General features: G+C 31.0%; 1 protein-coding gene across 2 annotated transcripts in view; it reads left to right on the top strand.

The window, feature by feature from the left end:
• form3 (FH2 domain-containing protein formin 3) overlaps nt 1-24,873 on the top strand; it is an 81,297-nt gene that overhangs the window by 169 nt on the left and 56,255 nt on the right. For both annotated transcript variants that reach the window (XM_085190321.1, XM_085190320.1), the window contains exon 2: nt 10,171-10,339. The gene's annotated coding sequence lies outside the window, so the exon portion shown is untranslated. The remainder of the gene's footprint in view (nt 1-10,170; nt 10,340-24,873) is intronic.

The following is a 24,873-nucleotide window of genomic DNA, read 5'->3' as shown; positions in this document are numbered from 1 at the left end:
GTTATGAATTAACCGTTGCTAATTTTTGTATTTAAAAGTGTAAAATTGTTTTCAGTAGTGTCGCCTTTGCTAAAAATAGAGAATTTCGCTTAAGTGTTTTTTTTTGGTATTTGTGTTTTTCTCTACATTTTTAAGTGGAGATCATTTGAAAATTGTGTTTAACGATATTGAAATTATTTTATTAAATATATTTGTTTGGTTTTGTGCGCATAAATTATATTGTCGACAGTGTCACCTTGGATAGAGTCGTTAGATTTTTAAATTATTCAAAATGAAGTTTGTTTATATGGTAGCGGTAGCGGTATGGTAGTATTATTAATATTATTCTTTTCTTATAATTTTACCTTCGCGAGAAAAAAAATGAAAGCCACTGTTTCATCATAATAAAATTTATCATTAGATAAAAAATGGACGTAAACATTTATACGTAAGATAGTAAATTTACAACGAATAAGATATGATAATTAGTACTTTAGGTCATATAAAATTACTTCTCTACCTTAGGAAAAACTACTGTTACTAAGTAATACAGTATAAAAAAGAAAGAACTAGTTAAGACTAAAATTAGTGTATATTTTTGCAAATTTTATCGAGAAAATTGATTGTAAATATAAAAGAACCATTCAGATTTGTATGTACATACATTAGCTGTTATCAGTAGATAGCAGTTTATATAAAAATCTGATTACGTTTAGTTTTAGATAAAATACCTATTAAGATACTCGCAAGGTTGTGTCATATAGTTAGGTTAGATATACTGTGTTTGGGAAAATCGATATTTATCAATTCCATTTCTTTTATCAAAAGATATAATTTTCGTATTGATACTTTTTTGATCTTAATGTACAATAATTAGATACAGTAAACATTTATAATTTGAACTCATAATAATTTCCAAGTAGAGAAAAAAATACATTGCTTATCTAAAAAATAAGTTATAGGAAAAATAGGATATAAAATTTAAACGTTAAATATTTAACACAATCGCTACATTGATATTTTTTAACAAAAAATAGACAGTTGATCCAATATTTACAAAAACCTAAAAGCTTGAGTGTTTTTGAAAATACATATTTTATTTATTTTAATTTATGTCTTTGAACCTAGAACCTATATCTACAGGGATGTATCTGGAGTAATTTTTGGCTTGCCCTTGGCTTAGTTAAATTTAAATTAATCTTTTTGTATAAAAAAAATTCTTTAATTTTCAGGCTTCATTTTTGTTAGTAAATGTTATGGAGTGGGTAACAGACTTCCCTGTTGTGAGCACGGACCACCTAGCCCCCACTTGTAGCTAGAAATATATCGAATTATACATATATTTATATAAATAATTTACAAAACCAATAGTTAACTTTATATATAAAGTCTTTATAACAGAAACAGTCGCGTGGGATGCAAATTAACTGGTATATCTGACAACTCACTTGTAGCTGTCAATGTCAACTATTGCTTTTAACGATTATACGTACATACGTATACAACTATTCAGCCTACACTAAAATTAAATGGTACTACACTTTTTTAATATTTATTAGGCAAACGTGTTTTTTTATACGTCCATCAAAAAGAAACGTTGTTAGAAATGTATTTTGTTTATTTAGTTGATGGTCATGGGTTTGATTAAAAAATTGGGATATGTGGAAGTTTATCCTATCTATAGGTTTATCCTATATTTCGGGCTTAAGACCGCGAAGAATAATTAATTTTAATGTACATACTTTGTTATAAATAAATAAATAAAATAAATATAAATATAATATAATTTAATAACTAGAATTCTCATAAATGTAATATACTTTTTTAATGTTTAATAATAAACCAATGTGGAGTAGTGGGTTCAAAGCCTAGACGATGTTACATCATCTAGGTTTCATGTATTATGTTTTATTACTCATATATCAGTACAAATAGTACTTAAGATTAATAAACACTAATATAATATTTTTTTATTTTTAATAATTAATTTAATTTTTTTTGATGGCACTGTGTTCTTATTCCGCTGTTTGGCACTCATTCACTTCCATAGGTTGGCTGGAAGAGATTTCTTTCAGAAATAAGTCCGCCATTGTAAACATAACTTTTCAACTGTTTTTTTACTATTTTCTTATATGTGCAATAAAAAATATATATATAATATAATAATTGCGAATTTACATTAAACTTTGAAAATGAAGTGTTAAGTAAAGGAAATACACGTTAAGTATATAAATGAAAGATAAACGAAATACTATAAATGAGTTACCATTTTATTCATATGTGAAAGAATAATAATTCGGTTTATTACTAATTTTATACAATTGGTTATTCATTATCCTGTTATCCCTAGTATTTTTCTTATTATTAATTTTGGTTTATTATTAGTCAGTATTTTTCTTAGACATAATGAAGGACGAAAACGTAAAGGCGGTTATGGTGTGCAGCGTCTGATAGTAAACGCGGTGGCTATGGGTTCAATTCCTACTTGAAAAAAATATTTTTTTATTTCTTTGCTCTGGTCACAGGAAAAAATAAAAAATTAGAAGTGCGATGAAAATGCGGCACTATTAACACTAGGTTCCTCCGTCTTTCCTGTTTTATACAAGACACAGAATGAAACTAGAAAGCTAATCGGAATTTGAACCCACTACTACGCCTGTACCGTACTACGATAACCATAACAATATTTTTCATAATGCAATTTAATTTATTTTAAGTATACTATACTATAACATTGGAAATATAAGGTAGACGCTTAGAAGGCGTGGCTTTACATAGATTGTCTCTAGATATGCACTTTTAAATAGTAATTGTAGGTAGCCTTTCGTTTGTCAAATATTTTATTATAAGAATTCTTAATGTCTCAAAATCATTAAATACAAGATTTTCCAAAACAAGACAAGAGTTTAATCATTATTATGGAAATTTTAATACCTACATTTAAAGTAACTTATCTTACAAATGTCATATACAAATATTTATTAAGAAATTCTCATTAGACTTAACATATTTATAAATAACATAACATCATAAAATATAATTATAATAATCTTAACTCGAATACCGTAAGAAATCGATATTGACTACCAAAATTAAGAGAAATCACAGTTCAAAACATTGATAAACGATGCGATTGTAACTATTACAAATATAACCCTACGAAAGGCGAAAGTCATTTGACTCAGTCACTATTAGTGGCCGGATGCTGTCATTTAACTTTGTCAGGTTATATCGAGAATCGATTGATCCGAATAGGGCTTTATGAATAATTCATAAGCATTTTGTTTCATTAAATGATGTATTTTTGGGTTAGTGGGTTTTGTGTTCAAAGAAATCCCTTTTATGTTAATTATATTTTAAACTAGTTCTTAACTGTGACATCGCTCGCGTTGTCAAATGGAAATAACTAAAAGTTGTGTATGACACAGTCCATCTTAAAATATTTTTTATTATTATTTTAGTTAATTCTATTCATGACATATTTATAAAAATAAAACTAAACAAAGAAAACTTTATTCTATATAATACACCTAATTAAACACATCATCTTGTTAAAATACCAAAAACTAATAAAAAAAACATAGAAAAATAGTTTTGAAATGGCGGATGTCGGTTACAAACTCAACGGAAGGTGCGTTTTGCTACGTCGAATAAATATAGCTGGGTCACATTCTAAGGGCCATCGCTTCCTCGTCGGGAAATAGATCAAACGCTAAAAACGTTAACTAAATATTAATTTTCTAAATTGAATGAATATTCTTATTTTATGTGATAGTCGTTGCGGGGATAGACTGTACTTTAATACAAATGGGTCGTAGGTTCAAATCTTATCGAAGATGTATGTTATATCGATGTTTTGTTGTTTGAAAATAGAGAAAAGAGTGTCTTACACCAGGGCTTCTTAAATTTTTGTCATTCACGACCCCATTTATGATTGCGAGTTTCTTAACGACCCCCCATACAAATATAAAAGAAAAATAAATTAATATTTTTTGATGATTTATTTATTAGGTAACAATATACATATACATGTGGAAATATATAGTTTTAGAATTCGTTTTGAAACATACAAAAATCCACCAACTCTAGTGATGTTATAAAATGGTATATATAAATATTTGATATTAAAATCTCTCGCGACCCCAGAATTTTGCTACGCGACCCCTTTTGGGGTCGCGACCCATAGTTTAAGAAACCCTGTCTTACACTAATATTGAACGTGAAGCTGGAAGGGAAAGGGATAGCCCTAGTTTGAATGCTTAAAAAATATTGAAAAAGCAATCGTATACAGCGATTGCAATTGAAAATCGTAAAAGCTTAATATTGGCGAAGGAACGAACGATTACTTAAAAAAGAGAGGTCTATAAGTACATTTAAATTCAAATCAATCGCTTTTCCGTAAAATGTTTCCGGTATATCAACATTTTTTACGAAAATGGCCATTTTCTTATCTGCTAGAAAGCCCTTAATGTTATTGCTTTAACAAATATTCTGGTATCAGTTTTTAAAGTTCGTATGGCGAAAGTCTATATCTATAAAAATAATATAAATCTAAAGTTTGTTTGTTTGATTCATCGCGCTAATGTCAGGAACTACTGATTCAAAGTAAAAAAAATAATTTTGTTTTATCATATTATTTAGGTACACCTTAAATAAATATAAGGTAATATATGTTTAGCTTCATGTAGTATTCCACAAAGCGTAACTAGGGTAGGCAAAGGGAACCTGGGAACTTAGTTTTAAGACTTCCGCCGAAGTATCGAGGCATTGCGTGTTAAGTGATAGTGGAATCGAATCCAGTGTAAACTAATCTGAATTATGTTATAATCTTTTTCAAATGACTACTTGCTTAATTAAAAGTAACTTTAGATTCCTAAATCCAATTTATATTTGCATACATTAACTTGACACGAAATAAGCTGTTTCATTTATTGCAATTGAAACGGAGAGGTACTCTGGCGCAGTTGCACTCGTCTAGCTAGACATTTTGGTTCTCATTCTAAGGAATATTTACTATTACATGTATAAGTACAGAGTTTCTTTGATCTTCTTAAATAAAATATGACGTTGAGTTACGTAAACCCAGCAAGCAATTTCTCTACATAGAGAAATGTCAGCAGTGTAGGCAGAGAGAACATAGTATATATGGTATTGAAATCAAAATACTAGAATCTACTAAATTCTTCCAATTCCTTTACTAAATTCTTCCAATTTCTTGATCCCATTCTATTTAACAGCTGTATGCTAAATCCGGTTCATAAACACTAGTTCCATATTAAATGTATGAAGTTATTGTTATCACGAAATCTTATCTGGATCGATTATTTTTTCACAGATTATATTATAGAATATATGAATATAAGCTCATATTAATTAGAAGAAACCTTTTTATGTAAATAAAAGATTACAATACTTTTTAAATACTCGTAAGAGATATATAAATAATATGAAAAAAATGTAAAATTTAAATGAAAAAATCGAACAAGTTAGATCAATTATAATTTCATATGACAGACAAACAGACACCCATATTAAAAAAGTAAGTCCTTAATACAAAAACTTCGTCCATATATTACATTAAAAATGAAAACCAATTGTAGTATAAAATTTAATAACCTGATAGTACGATACGAGAGGTAGTCGAAGGAGCACCACAAAATAAATATAGTAACAGAATCTTTTTCCTTACATTTCCTGATCTGAAAGCTGAATTGAATGATAGACGGACAAACAAACTTGCAATCTATTCTAAATTAACATAAAGATGATATTAGTTCCAAATATATTTACAAATTAAATAAAATGTTACATTTTTTTGTATGGGACTCTATGGATGAGAAGCACAAGGGTGGTTTTTAGGTAACTAGTAGTTTTGTAGATGTATGTCGGTGGTAGCGGATACGCTTCGAGTGTCGAACGTGTGAGGGTTCTTAATTGTTTTTTTATTGAACTGACAGTTATTGAGGGTGGAGTTTTTATGATTATCAATAGATTTGTGTTGAATGGGATGCAGGTTTGGAGGACGCAAAAAATGGTTATCTTTTGTTGGGTTTGTTAAAGTTTCATCATTATTTTTATAGTAATAGATTGATAAACGTGGTTTGTGTACGTTATTCGGAGATTAAATACTAAGAAATTTTGTTTTTTAAAGTAGGTAAAAATATTTTTCTTAATAAAAATCATTTAATTAATTTAGAATGAACGGAGAAAAGGAAAATAGATAAATTCATCAATTTTAAAGTTTTCTTTGCATAAAAAGAAACACATTTGAATATAGTTTAGTAATTAGGACAACTGCACGAACAGATGCAATAAGAATTCATGTAATTAATTAAGAAATAAGTATTTTACTTACATATTTAAAGTGAAAGTGTTGTAAAAATTAAGTGTTTTATTTAAAAAAAAATACCACTTTTTACCTTTTACTTTGGAAATCAAGATAACTTATCTGCGTGAATGTGACATGTCACTATGTATTTTTTTTTAATTTAAATAATATTGTTTTTTAAGTAACATGTTAACTTTTTCTCTTTATCTTTATATAGTAAGCACTCTTGTGAAACATTTTATATTTGTCATTTCGAATTTTGGAGGTATTTTTATTTGTGGTCCAGATTTGTAAAGCATTTTTCAGCTTTACTGAATGGTTCTTAATAATAATATTCTTAAGTATTATTAAACATATAAGAGTGAAAAAAATTAGGTTAAAACTTTAATTTGACAGATTTCACTGAAACGCAAAATTCCAGTAAGACAAATAAGCCGTCTATAATTTAATTAAAAAAACTATTTAAATACAAATAAAAAACCTGCGCTTTTTGGAAACCATCCTAGCTCTCTCACTATTAAGTCATACGTTCTTTTCAAACTACAACGAAATTCTTATATGCTTTTAAAAAAATAAATTTTTGGTTCAAATCCTGCTACGTTCAATATGTTCATACCTATTCCAAAAAAAATATTATTCTTTTCCAAGTGTGGAATAACAATTAAAATATTAAAAATAACCAGTTTATTTTCAACCAAGCCCCACTATAGTTCTACAATATGGTTGTAATTTTAAAACGGAAAGCACATTTATATTAATATAATAAAGATGTTTGTCGGTCTGTACGCGGTGCCTGTATCGTATAAGGCATGGCCGTGAGCTGCGTGACTAATATCGACCTTAGTCACTAGTTGCCAGCCGCGGGTTTGTATGACTGTTTTAGAATTTAACTAATATAACTAAAATAGTGTAAGATTTTTCTTATCAGTTTCACGCTTAATCCCGCACAGCAGTTTAAGTGTTAAGACAATCAGTTCTTTACTTTCTGCCGCACTTCCAAGCATTGTTTAGTAACAGAACTCAACATCGCAGATTCTCTTGCGAAAGTGGGGGAATGAGAACGGAATGTCTTATCACTAGGTTCACAGGTTCTCTTTGACTATCCTGCTATCTGCGGGATACGGCGTGAAGCTGAAAAATTGTATAAGCGTAATAGCGAACCCGCAACCGTTACCTTTACAGTCCGATAATGTGCCGCTGTGCCATAAGGGACAGTAGAAATAAAAACTGTTCTCCAAATAAAACTAAAGCGAAAGTAAAAAGGGCGTTAACTAGAGAAACCTCGACCTTACACACTAATAACATTAAGCGTATTTACTTACTTTATCTCACTTTCGATGAACGATTTCTAATGTTAAATAATAATGTGAAACATTTATATGGATTATTTTTTTATTAGCTAGTCTTAGTTAATGGTTGAGTAAGCTTTATCTCTATTTAGTCTAAGTCTAGTTTAGTCTTCTAGAGACTAAAATAGACTTATTTTTATAATATGTGTTTTTTAAAGTTAGTTAGTCGAAAGATATAGATAAGATAGCTTTATATCTGGGTATGATACCCACATATAACGTACTCCGAACGAGCAAAGCCGCAAGCGGAACACTAATTTGATATAATTAAGTATAAGGTTGTGTTTACACTACAAATTTGACTATTACTATACAATCGGATTAGCTTGTGAGATTTAAAATATATTAAATAAATAAATTATGATAGCTAATAAGGAAAACGATTTAAAAACAGCACTATACTACTAAATATATATTATATTTTTTTTTGCTGTTAGACGTTTAAGACTGTACGGTAAATTGTTCTATGCTTTTCACGCCCGCTGCTAACTTGCTTTTTTTTAAAATACTATATAATTCATTTCAAGTAACGGGACTTAACGCTGCATTATGTCTACATTAGTTAGGAAATAAAATAATATAAAAAATATAATTCAATCATGGAATTGATATCGAATCTACAACCACCTCGTTTGCAGTTCAACGCCGTCACAAAGATAGCTTAAAAACTATTAACAACCAATCAAAAACAAATCTTACTAAGTAATAAATAATTTTAATATTGTTTTTCATAGAAAGCAGTCAGTTTAGAATATCGGAAACGCCAGCGTTGGCGTCCCAAGGCTGCGCGTGGGATGCGCGGGCGCACCTCACCTTACCGCGACTCGACTAACTTGTTCATTTTTATACACTTGCCATAAATTCTAAATACTATGCTACCTAATTTTCTTGTTAAATATATTTTAAATAGTGTAATTACTTTTTAGAAGCTGGTTATTTTAAATTATAAAATGACAGTTCTTAAGATTGGAATTGTTATTGTTTTTTTTGCATATTTGCGTTTTTTCCCGTACGGTAGGGAAGTGTGTATCTTAACACTGGATTTCCTCAGCCTGTTGAGGGAATCTAGTGATAAGTTGACATACAGTTTCCCACTCCTCTCCTCCCAAATTTTTGTACTTTGTGTAAACAGATTGAAGATATAAATTTTAACTTACACTCGTCACTGCGTCATCTTTTATAAGTTAAAAATGCGCCATGATATTATTAGCACTATTATTAGATAAAAAATTATTACAAAAGAAGTATAATAAGGACAGTCAACGGTGTTGAATTTTGCCAATCAACGCTTAATGTCTCGAATTTGGGCGGAAAACGAAAAATTAAGTATTTTGATATTAAATTCTTTCTTTAACCTGTTATATGCTGACTAAATGAAAGCTGAGAAAAAAACATATTACTAACAAATTTAGAGAGCTTCAAATGTGGACATTTTACCACTGTGCCATAGGGAGTAAAATCACACCTTTTTATAACACCGATCGTAATCTTGGCCATTCATTACATTGCTTACCGTTCTCAATGATTAAACAAGACCATTTCCCCATTACCTTATATGGAAATAAATAATTTTAATTAAGATTATTTATCTCGGTTCACTTCATAGTTAAAAATAGCCGGGCTTTTATCGGAGCCGCGGTATTTGTAGAAAGCTGTAACTTATATATGGAGTATTGGTTCCTTTTTACTATACTATTATGGTTATAGATTAGATTATAGTTTAAAAATGATAGTTCTTTTCAATGTCTAAGAAGATTAAATAATTAGAGACCTAGTGCGATTGTTAAAGCGACAGGTTGTAGATTCGATTCCTACTTGACACGAAATATTTCGTATTTTCATTTTCTCACTCTTCTAACGGACTCTTTAACGCTGTCAATATGAGTAGTGTCTTTCCGCTGACATTCCTTGTTCTGTCGTAACACTCTACTATGTGTAGGATATAGATTTAAGCAAAAAAAAGATGGTATACAATTATATACTATTCCAAAGTTACTTAAAGTATCAAAATTGCAAAAAAAAACAACCTCTGTATCACTTAAAATAAATTTAATAAAATAAAACTTAGTGTTAAAATAAATTTAATCAAGTAAAGGTGACACTTAATTTCACAATAAAATATAAAGAGTGAATTTAATCATGAAAAGTTCACACAGACACTCTTCCTACGACTACACCTCTTAGTATTTTAGCGTCACGTAGAGTTCCAGAATTTAGCGAAAGATGGAGAAAGGAATGATTTTGATTTGGAACAGAGTGTCTTAACACTTGATTGCCAAGTTCCCTCTGCCTGCCCTGCTGTATGCAGATCTTACTAATTTTCAATGTTTATACTTTTGGTAATCTACTTTTTAACCGACTTCTGTGAGAAAAGGAGGTTATAGTATATACGACTGTATGTTTTTTAGTTTTTTAATCAATTTGGCTAAAACACATAACCTCCACGTTTTAAAATTAAACATTATTAGCATTTAAATAATAATTATGAATTTTAATAAATACATTTTGTTTCAGGTTTCATCGAGAATTCAACTTAAATACAGTGCATAGTGATTGATCATTTCGACTTTTTACGATGTGATTTTTTTTACGAAATATATAATATAATATAATAAATAGTGAGTGTTTGTGTGGCAATGGTGGTTTGTGCTGGTGTATGAGACGTGAGATACCTCCCTTTTTGGTAAGTCTATTATATATTTGTTTACTTTTTCTTTATTGTCACTATTTCCGGTGGGCATGAGAAGGTTTTTCCCTATCTGTAATTTCATTCACCTATTAAAAAAATTTTTTTCAACTCGAAATAAGATTTAAATTACGATTTTTTCTTGATAAGTATTAGAATTTAAAATAAAGTCATCAAATGAGAGGAGAACGGAGAGAAACAATCTTTCCTTATGCTCTTTGCATTGCAGTGTAATGATTGTGTGTTGTGAATTAAGATATTTTTTTCGAATTTTAAATACCTAGGAATTTCCAAATACCTAAATATATATTTATCATATCATCTTAAATTGGTAAAAGTAAAAAGTACTGAGTTCGAATCCAGCAGTAAATACGAGTAAAAAAATAACACTTATCGATTACTACTTTATATCCACAAATAGCACTTTAGTGTGTAACACTGTATAATTAAATTATACGCTTTCATAAGGTTTATTTAACTGAATAAAAATATCGTATAACGTTAACCCGATTTGTCAAATGGTTAATATGAGATTAAAAATTAGATAAAGATATACCTATATATAAATACGACAGTTACTTTTTAGTCTAGAAAGTTTAAAAATCACTAAATTTTCATACTAAATTATTGGTAATAATCATTATCATCTAAACTTTAATTAATTTATTATTAAAGTTTAATTAATAATTTTAATATTACACAAACCAAGATTAATTAGCAGGAAGGATTTTAAAAGGTTATATTAAAATGTAAATATTTTTAAGCTAATTTAACGCGATGTATCCGTATTACACGTATAAATATAACAAACAACAAAAAAACTGAGGCCGTTGTGAGCGACACATGTGATCGTAAACTCGATGGTTGTTTGGGTTGCTTTCCCATTCGGGAGAATGAAATATGCAATTATTTTCATTTCCTCGGTGTAGTAACACATAAATCCTTAATAAAAGAGGGAAACAGAAGTGTCTTAATTTTAGGTTGCCAGGTTCCCTCTACCTACCCTGTTTTGTGCACGATAGAGAACAAAGGTAAACGAATCTGGAAAATACCAAATCTAGATTAAAAAAACCAGATATTTGCAAGTATTTGTAATTTTGGCATTGACCCAGTGTAGTGTAGATAAACATAGAATAGTAATACAAGTTGACAACGCGAATGAATGCGCACTGCGCGTCGATTGATAGGAATTACACAATTGCGCTCACTTAGCGCTGGTTGACCAGTTTTGTGGACGAACAGGTTGTAGGAGGTAGCGTTTTAGTAGTTATCTGTGTTTTTTAAGTTTTTTTTGGGGTTTTTGAGTGTTTGTTGAGTGTACTAGGTAGGGTAAAGAGACTTTTCTGAAATTTAGACGGAAAAAAGACACGATTTTACGTTTTATAGTCCATAGGAACATGGTTACTGTTGTTAGGCGTTAATTTTAAAAAGTAAAAGTAGTTTATGAAATACTAATTAATTCGATCATCAGAAAATTAAGATTCTTCAGGCTCTTCTTGAAAGAGCCATTCCTCACCGTAAATAACTTCTAATTTAAATCTATTCAATTTGGAAATATTAATTAGAATTGCTATCAGATATTACACAAACACTACTTAAATATTACACAAACAAACATTTTTACACTTCATTCCCCACATTCGCTCGAATTTCTAAATATTGTGTTAGTATAGTAGCAGAACATAACGCCGCGCTTTATCTTTGTACTGGAGTGAGAAAATAAAAATACATACTTAATTACCTCAACTGGAAATCGAACCCACTACTATCATGCTTACTGTCGTCGTATCGCGCGCTCTTACAAATTGTACCAAACTAGAGTAAACAGTTTACTTAGCGATGAAGAAACGAGCCTGTCACATACAAATTGAGTTATTGCTTGTAGCTGATGTTTAATTGATTTTGCATAAACATGTGTACGAATATAATATTGACATAGTCATGTTTAATTGAGATATATTTGTATTAGATTATTTTATTTATTTACCTTTTTTATAGCATCACATTGTATTCCACACACAGCAGGGTAGGCAGAGGGAATCCAATGTTAGGACACTCCGTCCACAATTTCCGCCGCATTCAGAAGGCTTTATGTTTTGAATGACGGACCTCAGCACCACCCTTTGCCTTGAAAGTAGAGCGAAGTAAAAGGGAAATAATAAACATTTCATTTGGGAATCGAACTCACAACCTGTCGCGTTTACAGTCACACTTTGTGCCCCTGCGCCAAGACTGGCCTCCTTACCTTATGAATATGTCATTTTTATTATTTTACCACTTACAACTTATATTACTTTGTAACTTTTCGGCTTGTATCGAGGTCGTAATTGGTGGGAAATGGAGAAAACAATGACCTATCTGTTTCTTACCGATTTTCCTTCCATGAAGGCTGACGAAATACCTGAAAGTAAAAATGTCATAATATTTCTTATTATATTACTTTTTGCAATCACCTTTATATCATAAATTTAAATAACCCTAGTGTAGCTTTGACCTTATCAGTCATTTCTAGGGGTAATAATTTTATAACTACCTTTATTTTCAAGTAACACGTGAACAAAAAATCGATATCAGAACTCGGTTTTTCCTATTAGGTAAGTCTATTTATTAATTGAAATAATTTTAATAAAAAAAAATAATAAAAAACCTTAATGTTTTTTTCTGCATAGTGAGGAAAGGAGAGGAAATTGAGTTTTTTAAGACATGATCGATAAAAATCATAAGAAAAATGCAAATGGTAGACTGAAGGCACCTAGTATTAAGATACTACATTCCCAATTTTTGAGACATTATGTGTTGAGTAGCGAGCCTCAACGCAGAAACGAAACTTCTTTTTTATTTTTTCTCTCTGAAAAAATTAAAATAATTAATTCCTCCGAATGGTAATCGAATCCACATACTACGCCTCTACAGTCCGAAGCTTTATCACTGAGCCACTACAGACATATATAATGTCATTACCAACAAAAGGGTTCTTATATAAATTACAAAAAAAAAGAGAAAAATAAAGCCCAATAAGCATCCAAGTAGGCAGCAACCTTCACGAACATCTGTTCGCGGGAATGTTAAGGTGGGGTTTCGCAATCGCACTTATATGGCGAAAGGGGTCATTGCTAGCCGAACTCGACCTTAACGTATCGCGATCCTGACAACTTTGTACGTACTCGTATGTGCTGTATGTGCTATATGTGCTGTGTGTGCAATGGACGTTAAATATCAGATAAAAGTTTAATTTAATATAGATTTCGTTGGTTTAGTAAGTTTGGTAGCGTTTGAATGTAAATACAAAGGTTGTGCGTTCGATACTTGTTTGGGGGAACGAATAATTATCATTTTGCTGCTCTGAAAGGAAAAAACGAGTTCCTCCATTCAAAAGAGACGTCATTAGTGATGCAAAGGCACAAGGATGTTTGTAAACGCGACGGATTGTGGATTCGATTCCTATTCGAGACTAATTTTACCGTTCTGGGAATGAGGCAAAGCGCGGCCTTGAGCTCAACGTGCAATGCTTCGCAAGAATTCAGCAGAAAGTGGGAAACGAAAGTGTCTTATATGGAACGGAGTATTTTAACACTAGCTAGTTTCTGCTTACTCTACTATATGCAGGATACAGCGTGAAGAAGCGTGAAAACGAAACAATTATAATATGTCACTGATAAGAACAGAAAGCCATATGGTTTAATGAACATTTCATATTGACCATGACCCGAAAGTGGACCAAATAAACACGACCTTACGTTAAGGAAAACAAAATGTAACATATAATTTTATTTTCGTTTTAAAACTTGCATATAATTATTATTCATATTTTTAAAATAATTTTATCATATTAATAAACGTTTAACCGAAACGCTGACGACTGTCAATAATTAACTGAAGGTCGCGGATTCGAGTCCGTGCGGTGTAAATATTTTTTCTTGTTAATTTCGTTTGCTCTATACTTTATAGTTAACCTTACGTTCGACCTTAACTAATATAGTAAGTAGTATATTAAAAGTGATTCATAAGATATTAAATATCGATAATAACTTTTTTTACTTAACAAATCCTTCCGTGTTTTGTAAAGTTGGTAATTTCCTCAATTTGATAACGAGATTAACGCGGCGTTAAACTCAGCTACAAGAAACGCATTTTTTTTTAAAAATGAAGCTTTAAAAAATACACTCCTCAAACTGGATTTGAAACCGCTTCTATCGTATATAACCATGACATGATAACAGGCTTAAGAAGTTCGAGTTCCAAGCGTCTTCAATCATAAATTATATATTTATGAATGAAAACGCCATCTCAAGGCCGATCTCAGACTTGAGAGCGATTTATAAATACAGGCCTAAGATGACGATTTATGAAATAATACGATTTTAATGAGCTCTGACGTCACAAAAGTTACATTTAATGGAAGATGCGTCAGTAACGAAGATTCTCCTGAAAACCAAAACCTTGTAACATTATGATAAGAAATTCAAAAGCATAAGGACAACTTGATGAACAGACTTAACAGGCGGACAAATCGACACAAAAAATATATATTATATAAGAGTTGCGTTCTTTCCTTTTAAAGTTTGTTTACTTTAAATATAAGCATATTTTAAGAGAAGACCGAATGATTATATAATTAATATTATATAAATTTCTACCTTATTGTACTAAGTTAAATGAAGTAAGAAGAAGCAAGAATGAAGAATATTTTGCAAGTATTAAGACTGACTTTTTAAATTTGTAAACATTAATTATACAAATCTCATGTAAGTGACTGTAAAGTCTTTTTTGAGAAATAAATATCTTTAAACCTAATTATCAGCGCAGTGATCGTCAGTTCTAATCCTACTCGAATCTCTACCAAGAGCTAGAATCAATAATAACAAAATGTTGAAGGGAATGATTTGTCGTCAATTTCTCTCTACTTTTAATAGAAATCCTGTATTATAAATGTCAAAGGATGGATGTTTGCCATTCTCACGAAAAAAACTACTAAACAGATTTAGATGAAACTTTGCAGTAATATAGCCTATAGATCAGAACAACACATAGGCTACAATTTATATAAAAAATAACAATAAGATTAAGCGGGCGAAGCCGCGAGTGCATCTCAAGTGATGCTAATAATAACGAAATAACTTAATCTCGACACTGACATTGTACATCGAAATGCATACGAATAGTTGGAGAACGTCAAGTGATTCACCAATGCCTGTATCGTGAGTAATAATAAACTAACTTTGTCGTATTCGTCATATTCTTAATATTTTATAAGGGAATATCCGTTATTAATAGAATTTTAATGAATATTATATTATTATTATTATAGTAATAAAACTTCATGGAATTGATGATATTGTAGCGTGGGTGAGAAATGTTGGTTATTGTCCGTTGGATTCGATACCCAAAGTGGGAATTGAACTCAAAACTATCGTGTTTACAGTTAGAGTGTTAAGACAAACTTAGGATTATTAGGACTGTCTTAGGATTGTCTGAGAATTGTATGGAATCCTTCAAATCTTCGTCCTTTTATCAAAGCAAAGAAATGAAAAGAATTTCCACGGCTGGGATCGAATCCTCAATCACCGCGCTTGGTTTCAGTTCTTGGTTGCGCTGGTGTCCAGTGCACAGCGATAGTTTCACATTATAATTTTTAACAAAAAAACTTACTTCGGTTCGGCCGGGTTGATACTGAGTTCTTCCATATATCATACAAATTTAAGACTTTGTTTTCGTGGAAACCACTGTCAGAAATGGACCAAATGAGGGTTTAATCATATAAAGATTTAAAAAGAAAAAAGTCGAATTGATAACCTCCTTTTCTTACAGAATTCACTTAATAAAATATATCAAACATATGTACAACATAAGTACTTGTTAAAAATAAATCGCTACAAGTTTCTCCGCAGAACGAGAAACGTAGAAATTTATAACGTCGCTATAACCAACGGTCCCCAGCTTTTTATTTGACCATATTTGGTACACCAACGCAACGGATTGTTGACGAATTATGTTAAAATGCTAAAATATTGTATTATTATGTTAATTTTTATATTATAAATTACTATAACGACCATTTTCTTTCAAGTTTTGTAAATATTACGAAAATGTAAGCTTATGGGGATTAGATTTGGTGAGCTTTTGCTGGTTACGTAAGATATGAATTGCGAGTAAGATTTGTAACCACAAAGTTTCCCATGGGTGGTGAATTTAAGTTGATGAAGTTATTATTTAAGTTGAAGCTTTTGGGAGTCCACTGGAGTTACTAGAGCGGCCAAAATAACTAATTCCCTCGAATGGGAATGGAACCTAAAACCACGTTCACAGTCTAACGATAGAAACGTGTACCTAGGGGGTTTTGGGTTTGGGTTAGGTTAATTAAATATAAAATGTTGTTTTTGAGTCAGATGACTCTAGGTAGGTTTTTGTAGCTTTACGCTTTATCACTAGCGGTGTTGCCAGAGAGAACGTAGTGTTATACGCTACGTATCCTGCACACAGCGGGGTAGGCAGAGGAAACCTAGGATTAAAACACTCCGGTTCCCCATTTTCCCGAATTCTGGAGTCATTGCGTGTTGAGTGGCGGAACTCATCGCGCTTTGCCTCAACACCAGAGCTAAGAAATAAAAAATAGAACATTAAATAAATATTTCATTTCCTAGAGTGAAGATTGAACCCACAACAAAATGTATAATATATTGTATCGGAAAATAGTTTATTAATTTCTTTTAAATAAAATATGTTAAGAAATTATGCTTTTAAAAATATTTCAATGCTTAAGACATATTAAAACCAAATCGGGTCGTTTGCTCTTTCCAAATATCCCCACCAAGGACATAAATAGACACAGAAAAAAACAAAAATCTATCAAACAATATCAAATGACTGAAAAAGAATACATATCTATGTATTATGTGAAATCTTTTCTATAAATTCTATATTATTACAGTTACAAATTGTACACCTGTTTAGGAAACTCTACGACAGCTCTAAAAATATATCGAATCCCCGACCTATCCTCACGTCCTTCTAATATGGGATTATCCTGGATTTACCAATTTTTTTGTACTTTTGGTAAAGTGATATAAGTTGAAAAATTTTATTTTTTAGACGATATATTTTTTGTATAAAATTAAAATTTAAAATAGAGAACGGAGTGACTTAACAATAGGTTCCCTCTGGCTATCCTGCTATAAGTGGGATACAACGTGAACTTTTGGTGTAAAAGAAGCACGGCACTTTCCATCCAATTTTAGAACTATTATGTGTTAACTTTGTCTTGTTATCAGTTATTATATCCCCCAAATGGGAATCGAAGACACAACCGCCGCATTTACCGCAAAACGCGGTGTTGAATATCGCCGCTCAACACGCCATGTGTCGAACATTCGGCGTAAAGTGTAGAACGGAATATTATAACACTACATTCTCTTTACACGCCTTACTATACGGGGAATACCTAAAAAAAAACAAACAAATGAATAAATAAAAAAAACCATTAAAATATTCTCCATAAAAAAACGTTAAAATTACGTCATTCCACAAGAAGTGCCCCAACGGAGTGACATCAACACCATACGAAAATAAATCGCGGCCCTATTCCGAGAAGTATTGAGGAATGCAGCCGTTGAGATGATCGCTGCTGATCGTTGCATTCCGTTGACATAGATGTTTTTTTCCGTTGCGTTTTGGTGTTTTTTTAATATGAATTTATGTTTGTTAAATGTAATTAAGAGAAGTTATAGGTTTTATGTGTGTGGATTGAAATGGAGTGGTTTTTTTAAAAATTTTGATTGGTTTTTATACATTTTTTTTGTAGTTAACTTAGCAGGGTAGGCATAGAAAAACTAAAAACCTCGTGCGAAGTCTAATTTCCGTCCAATCTTGAGACATTGTGCGTAAGTGGAGGGACTCAACGCCGTGGTGTGCCTCGTTACCAGAAATGCTGATATGACACTTCATTCCCCACTTTTCGACGCATCAACGAAGGGCTTTTGCCTTGCTGCCAGAGCGGAAAAATGAAAATATTAATAAATAATAATTTATCATGGGGATAGAATCCACAACCGTCTCGTTACAGTCACACTTTTGTGCCTCTGGGCCACGATGGTCTCTATATAATTTCATAATTCATATTAAGTAAATCAAATAATAAAACCATTTCTAGTAAGAGGAGTAAGCTATACAAATCACATCAAGTATTCGAGTTAAACTCACGACCTGAGACCGCAAGTCATTAACAGAACATGTCTTTATAGTTTATTTAGATTCTTGTTCCAGCTTCATTGTTGATAATTGATGACAGTAATATATGTATATGTAGGTAGTTGCAGGTTCAGTTGAGGTTCCCTCTGCCTACCCTTATAAGCGCGGGTTACAATGTGAAATAAAATAAATATTTATTATTTACAGAAGAAATCTGCATTTAAAATTTAAAATAAGAATAAAATACCTATAACAAATATTTTCCCATAACACAGACTACCGTTTCATGTCTCAAATTACGACAACGATACATTACTTACGCAACTATAATAGTTTAGCATACAGCGTGTTATAAAATACGTAATAACAGATTCTCTAACAATTATAACTGATGGATCATAAATGATAATTGCATGGTATAATTTATCTTATGTGCTAATATTTTACTTTATTAAACGTGTTTGGCGTTATATTGAATTGATTCACGCTGTATCCCGCATACCTAATGTGACCAGACGTCCCATATTGGCTCTGGGACTGTCCCGTTTTTATGTCCCGTTATCCCCATCCTGGTTTTTGAAATGGCACGAAAATACCTAAAAAAAAGTTATGAAATATACTCAATTGTTACTTTTTTATTCAAGAAATAAAATGGCTAATTAAAGAAAACTAACGTCGTACGTACGTAGCGAAATTCAACGCCGCGCTTTCTCTTGTTACCAAAACGAGAAAATAAAAAAAAAACAATCTTTCGAACGGGAATTGAACCCACAACGGATACAGCTTGAAACTGATTTTAATTTAAAATTTAAAAAATAACATTACGCTTCATTCTATTCTATTCTTTTTGCTTCTACATAAAACATTAGATGGCTATAATATAAATCTCATCAAATTAATTCTATCAATTCTACTTAAACAATGTAGGTACTTACTTGTAGTGTTATTACTAGACTTTGTGCACAGCTAAATGAATTCCGACAGGCGTATGTGCGTCTGCGTCGCATCGTCTGATATAACTCCGTACCTACTACTGACTTCTTAGGGATGTCCAATTATATTGCCATAAGAAATATTGATAGCCGGGATTAATCCCAGGAAGAAGAAGAAGAAGAAGAAATATTGATAACGTTCACCTGAAGGAGAATTGATATCAGATTTATATTACCACTAGCGGACGCGCGCAGCTCCGCTTGCTCATTTAGGGGTGAATACTAATAAACCACGAAATGTGTGTTCAATGAAATATTTTTAAGAGTCTCAATTTAAAATTTTATAAAAATCTGTGGCGATTTAAAGATTTTTCTATATAAACTTTCAACCCCTTATTTACACCCCTAGGGGATGAATTAAAATAAACCACGAAACTTATGTTCAATTAAATACTTTTAAGAGTCTGAATTTCAAATTTTATAAAAATTGGTGCCGATTTAAGAAAAATTCTATACCAACTTTCAACCCCTTATTTGCACCCTTAGGGGAAGAATTCTAGAAAACGATGAAACACGTGTTCAATTAAATACTTTTAAAAATCTAAATTTCAAATTTTATAAAAATCGGTGCCGATTAAATTTTTTTTCCATACAAACTTTGAACTCCTATTTCACCCCTTTAGGGTAAAAATTTTTCAAAATCCCTTCTTAGTGGATGTCCAGATTACGAAAGTAAATATCTGTCCAAATTTCACGTTTCTACGCACAGCGGTTACGGCTGTGCGTGCGTCTTACCTCAGTCAGTGAGGACAAGTCCTTTTATATATATAGATTAGGTTCCCTTTGTCTACCCTTCTATATACGGCGTAGGTATATCATGAAAATAAAAAAGTGGCGAAAGTGGCGAAGGTGGCAAACGGATTAACGACAATTTTTGTTACCTATATAAATACACCTATAATATTTAATATATAAAAAAATATAAATTAAGTAATAAACATTTAATAAATATATTTAGCAATATTAAATAAAGGTTGCCAAATATATTTTATAAACAATACAATAATAATAATTATATTAAGCCAAATAAAAATATTTTGATAACCCTATCAAACTAATGTCACTGGTGTCAACGTGTCGAGGCGCGCGTCCTTGGTTCGATTCCTAGTACTGACAACAGATTAATAATACCTCGCTGACATATTGTATAATGCTCCTGTACCTAGTGATAGGTATAAAAAACTGACTGACCGTTAAATATGATGTCATTCGATTGAAATAATATTACTATAAATGATATAATAAATTTTAAAAAATAGTTTTTAAGATTGTAGTTTCGATTTTTTCTTGCTCATTGTGATAAGCCAGTGCGGCGTTAAGCTCCGCTGCTCCGCTGTCTTGAATTCGGATTGAAAGTGAAGAAATGTCTGCTTACCCTGCTTTGTGCAACAGTGTGTTAGCAAAGCTAAAAAAGCTATTGAGTTACGACGTCACGCTGTATCCCGCACACAGCACAGCAGAGTAGGCAAAGGGAACCTGGGAACCTAGTGTTAACACACTCCGCTCCCTGTTAAGACAAAAAATTTTAAGTGTCCTAGAAATAGGCAATATGTCCATATCAAAAACTGTACCACACAAACCATATCAACCGTTACCTCTACCGTATTACTCATTTAGTATTTTTTCGCGTTCTCCAACTCACTGTATATATATATTTATATACAGATTCAAAATTAAGATAATTCTGGTTCCACTTAATAGTTGATTTTTTAGGAACTTTATTGCAGGTCGTCGACCCTAACGGTGGCCATAGTTACGATAGTGTAAATATTAGCACCATGATTTTTATATATTTAAATAACTATAGGACGCTTTAAAAATTTATGTTTTTTTTTATTCTCCATTTCTTTATTTAATAAAACGCAAAAAGCATTTTCATATATGTAAAGGAAACTAATGTTAAGACATTCCGTTCCCCACTCTGTCTTTAAAAACATTGTGTGTTGAGTGGCGGAACTCAACCCCGCGCTTCGCTTTGTCTACCAGAGCGAGGAAATATAAATAATTAATTATATTATTGTTAAACAATTTAAATTGAAAAATATATTAATAAAATATATTTTGAATCTGGTGTTTTTTTGTTCTCAGAACTTTGTTTTTGGCACTTTGTGATACAGATAGAATTATGAGGCATATATATATTATGTATTACATATTTCGAACATTATAATTATGAAGATTTCTAAATTACAATTTTTTTTATTTACACTTACCTTGAAATGATGAGGAAATTACTAAACTAGTACAAAAAAGTTGCATTAATTCTGTAATATTTCACAATTGATATATCTACATAAAAATTGACATCGTATAACTTTTCTTTAAAATATAGATATATCTTTCAAATATTATCTTTAGACTATAATGGAAAATTAAGTTTATGCGAGCGAAGCCGCGTTGGGGTCTCTAGTATAAAAAATAGTAAAGCGTGCATTTATCAAGTGTCTAAAACAATTGTTTAAATATTTATATTAGTATGCAAAAATTGTGGGTCACATATTTGTTTTTGTGAGCAAAATTAGTAAATGATATTTCTGTTGACTTTCACCATTTTATAAAAAATATTACATTTTACACTTAAAATTCTATTTCCTTATATTGCTGATTTGATTCAACAACGACGTAATTACATGCTTTTTTAAATAAGTAAATTAGTTGAGGCCGCCGTGGCACAGGGGAACAAGAGTGAGACTGTAAAGCGACAGGTTGTGGTTTCGATTCTCGCTAGAATTATGGAATGTTTAATATTTTCATACCCTCTGGTAACGAGGTAATGCGCAGCGTTGAGTTCCGCCACTCAACGTGCAATGCCTCTAGAATTTCAAAAACTTTAACTATAATGAAAAATATTGAGTGGGTGTCGAACCCACACCATTCTCATTTAAGTCTTTAAACAACATACAGAATATAACAATTCTCACTTACTAATTGTAATTAACTGAAATATTTGACCAGCACATGCCACAGACAAAATATTTAATTGGAACTCCCGTCTGAATGGGTGGCGGCGTTATATCTGTATAAAAAAGGAAGATCGAAATAGTCGGCGCCGTGCCGTGTCGAGCACCTGTCAAAAGCGCCATTTTGGAAAAAAATGTTGCACGATTTGGCGGGAAATGTGACATTAGCATTTTTTATTGATGGCAATATACTTTTTAAAGCATGTGTGTAGATTATTTCAGCCTAAAGATGTTTCTTTAAGTACAGTATTAAATTATATTTAAAATAAAAAAACAAATATGTCAATTGTTTCTAAGTTGTTTATATTAGTGTTAGTCATACTGGATATTATAAATTTGGAACAATATAATTAGAGACAATTGTGTTACCCCGCGTGTTCTTGGTAACGTTCATTTGCAATGCAAATAAAACATTAACAAGGCTGCGTAATCCTCTAAAAGGACACTCAGTTTATACGTTGTTTCAAACTGTATATTCAGTTTGAATTTCACCTACGAACATGACGAAATGCAACATATAAAAAAAATATTTACGAAAGGATATAAAAAAATAAATGATGAATGATGAAATTATTCAATTAAATACGTAATAAATATTTTTATGAATGGAAATTTATTTTATGTATTTCCATAGAGCTAATCCACAGATTATAACAGGAAGGGTCCCATAGATTAAAGAGTATATTAAGATTTATATGACAGACTATATTCTCAATTGGATAATGTCGTCCACTTCATACATTGACTGTTTTGCAATCAAATTCTATCTTATTGTACAAAGTACAGGTTTATTTGTTTTATATTAATAAATTATAAATTCTAAATTATTTATTTAATCTTACAAATATATATTAAATCCTAATTACAAATTTTACATGTATTTTTTTATGTTATAAGATATGTAAAATAATAACTGTTACTATTACCATAACTTCATATTGTATCCCATGGAGGTTCCGTTCCCATTAAGACACTACCATCCACCATTTTGCGCCTTAGTCTTGAGTGGCGAAACTCAACGCCGCGCATTACCTAATTACTAACGCCAGAAAATGAAGACATCTAAATTTATTAGAATACAAAATCCAACATTTTCACTACCCATGTACCTACGAAAAATCTTAAATTAATCTTGTTTTTAAAACAAAAAAAAAATTAATGCTAACATTACTAAAAGAGTCATCAATAAAAAATTCTATGCGCACAAAGAAAAGGCATTAACCTCATTGCGAATATGCTGTAAAATTAATCAGGATGTAAGTACTTATTGTCAACTAACAAACTGCTGAGCTATAAGTGGGTCAGTTTTCACTAAACATGTATACCTAATATGAATATATGTTTATTACTTAAGTTTCGTCTACACTTATGTAAATATGCAAAATACATGTAGTGACACTCTTTCAAAAAGAACGAAAGGCATTAATTTTATGTACCTATATCCCAGGCCAAAGTCAGTGGCAGGCAGGAATGAAGTGTCTTAACACTACTTTCTCAGATTTTGTCTGCCTAACCGATACAGCGTGAAGCGAAAAAAGTCAATTTACACAGAGAAAAAAATAAATGGGGAGAAAATATCTCTTTAGCGTGCGGACGTTGGGCCTATTAAATTTTATACATATTATGTTTTTATTGACAAAACTCAATGATTCCAAATTATTTAATTCTCTTAAATCATTCAAAAAGAAAGTTAAATTTTAGAATCAAGTACTTATAATAAAAATAATAGTTTAATCATCAAAAGTATGTCTCAAACAATATGAATAATTGTTATTAGATACTAAAATACAGACATTACTAACCTGATTATAAATACACCACAAAATTCATTAGAATATGGATACATGCTGGGTTGAGTGGGTCGATATTAACGAATTGCTTAAGCTTTGTTCACACGATATTTAAATAGTAATACTAGGTACACTCGTCATCAATGCTTGTATTTTTAGATCCCTGTATCGTAAAAAAGGGTACCTCTATTGGATTACTTTTTCTGTCTCTATGTCTTTTTGTCTGTCCATTTAAACATTTTTTATAGGAATATAAATAGAATAGAATCGACTCAATAAAATTTCAGAACTAAAATCCCTTACTTTGGCCTGTAAATTCCACGATTTACTAGTTAAAACATACGTATATACATACATGCATATAGATATACAATTATAATACATTAAATCAAATATAATAGAGCCCGTCGTGACGCAGGGGTGAAAGCGTGTGAATGTAGTACAAGAGTTGTTAGTTCGATTCCCACTTGTTGAAATAAATGTTTACTTATTAACATTTTCGTTCGGCGAAAAATAGGGAACAGAGTATTTTAACACTAAATCCCCTCCTCCTGCCTACCCTCCAAAAAAAAAAGAAAAAAATATATATCATTATAATTATGTAT

The sequence above is a fragment of the Heliconius melpomene genome, chromosome 9 (genome assembly GCF_056956725.1).
Source record: "Heliconius melpomene rosina isolate 202511_hmr_F chromosome 9, ASM5695672v1, whole genome shotgun sequence".
Taxonomy (NCBI): domain Eukaryota; kingdom Metazoa; phylum Arthropoda; class Insecta; order Lepidoptera; family Nymphalidae; genus Heliconius; species Heliconius melpomene.
Note: the sequence above shows the minus strand (reverse complement) of the source record. Positions and strands in the feature narration are given on the sequence as shown.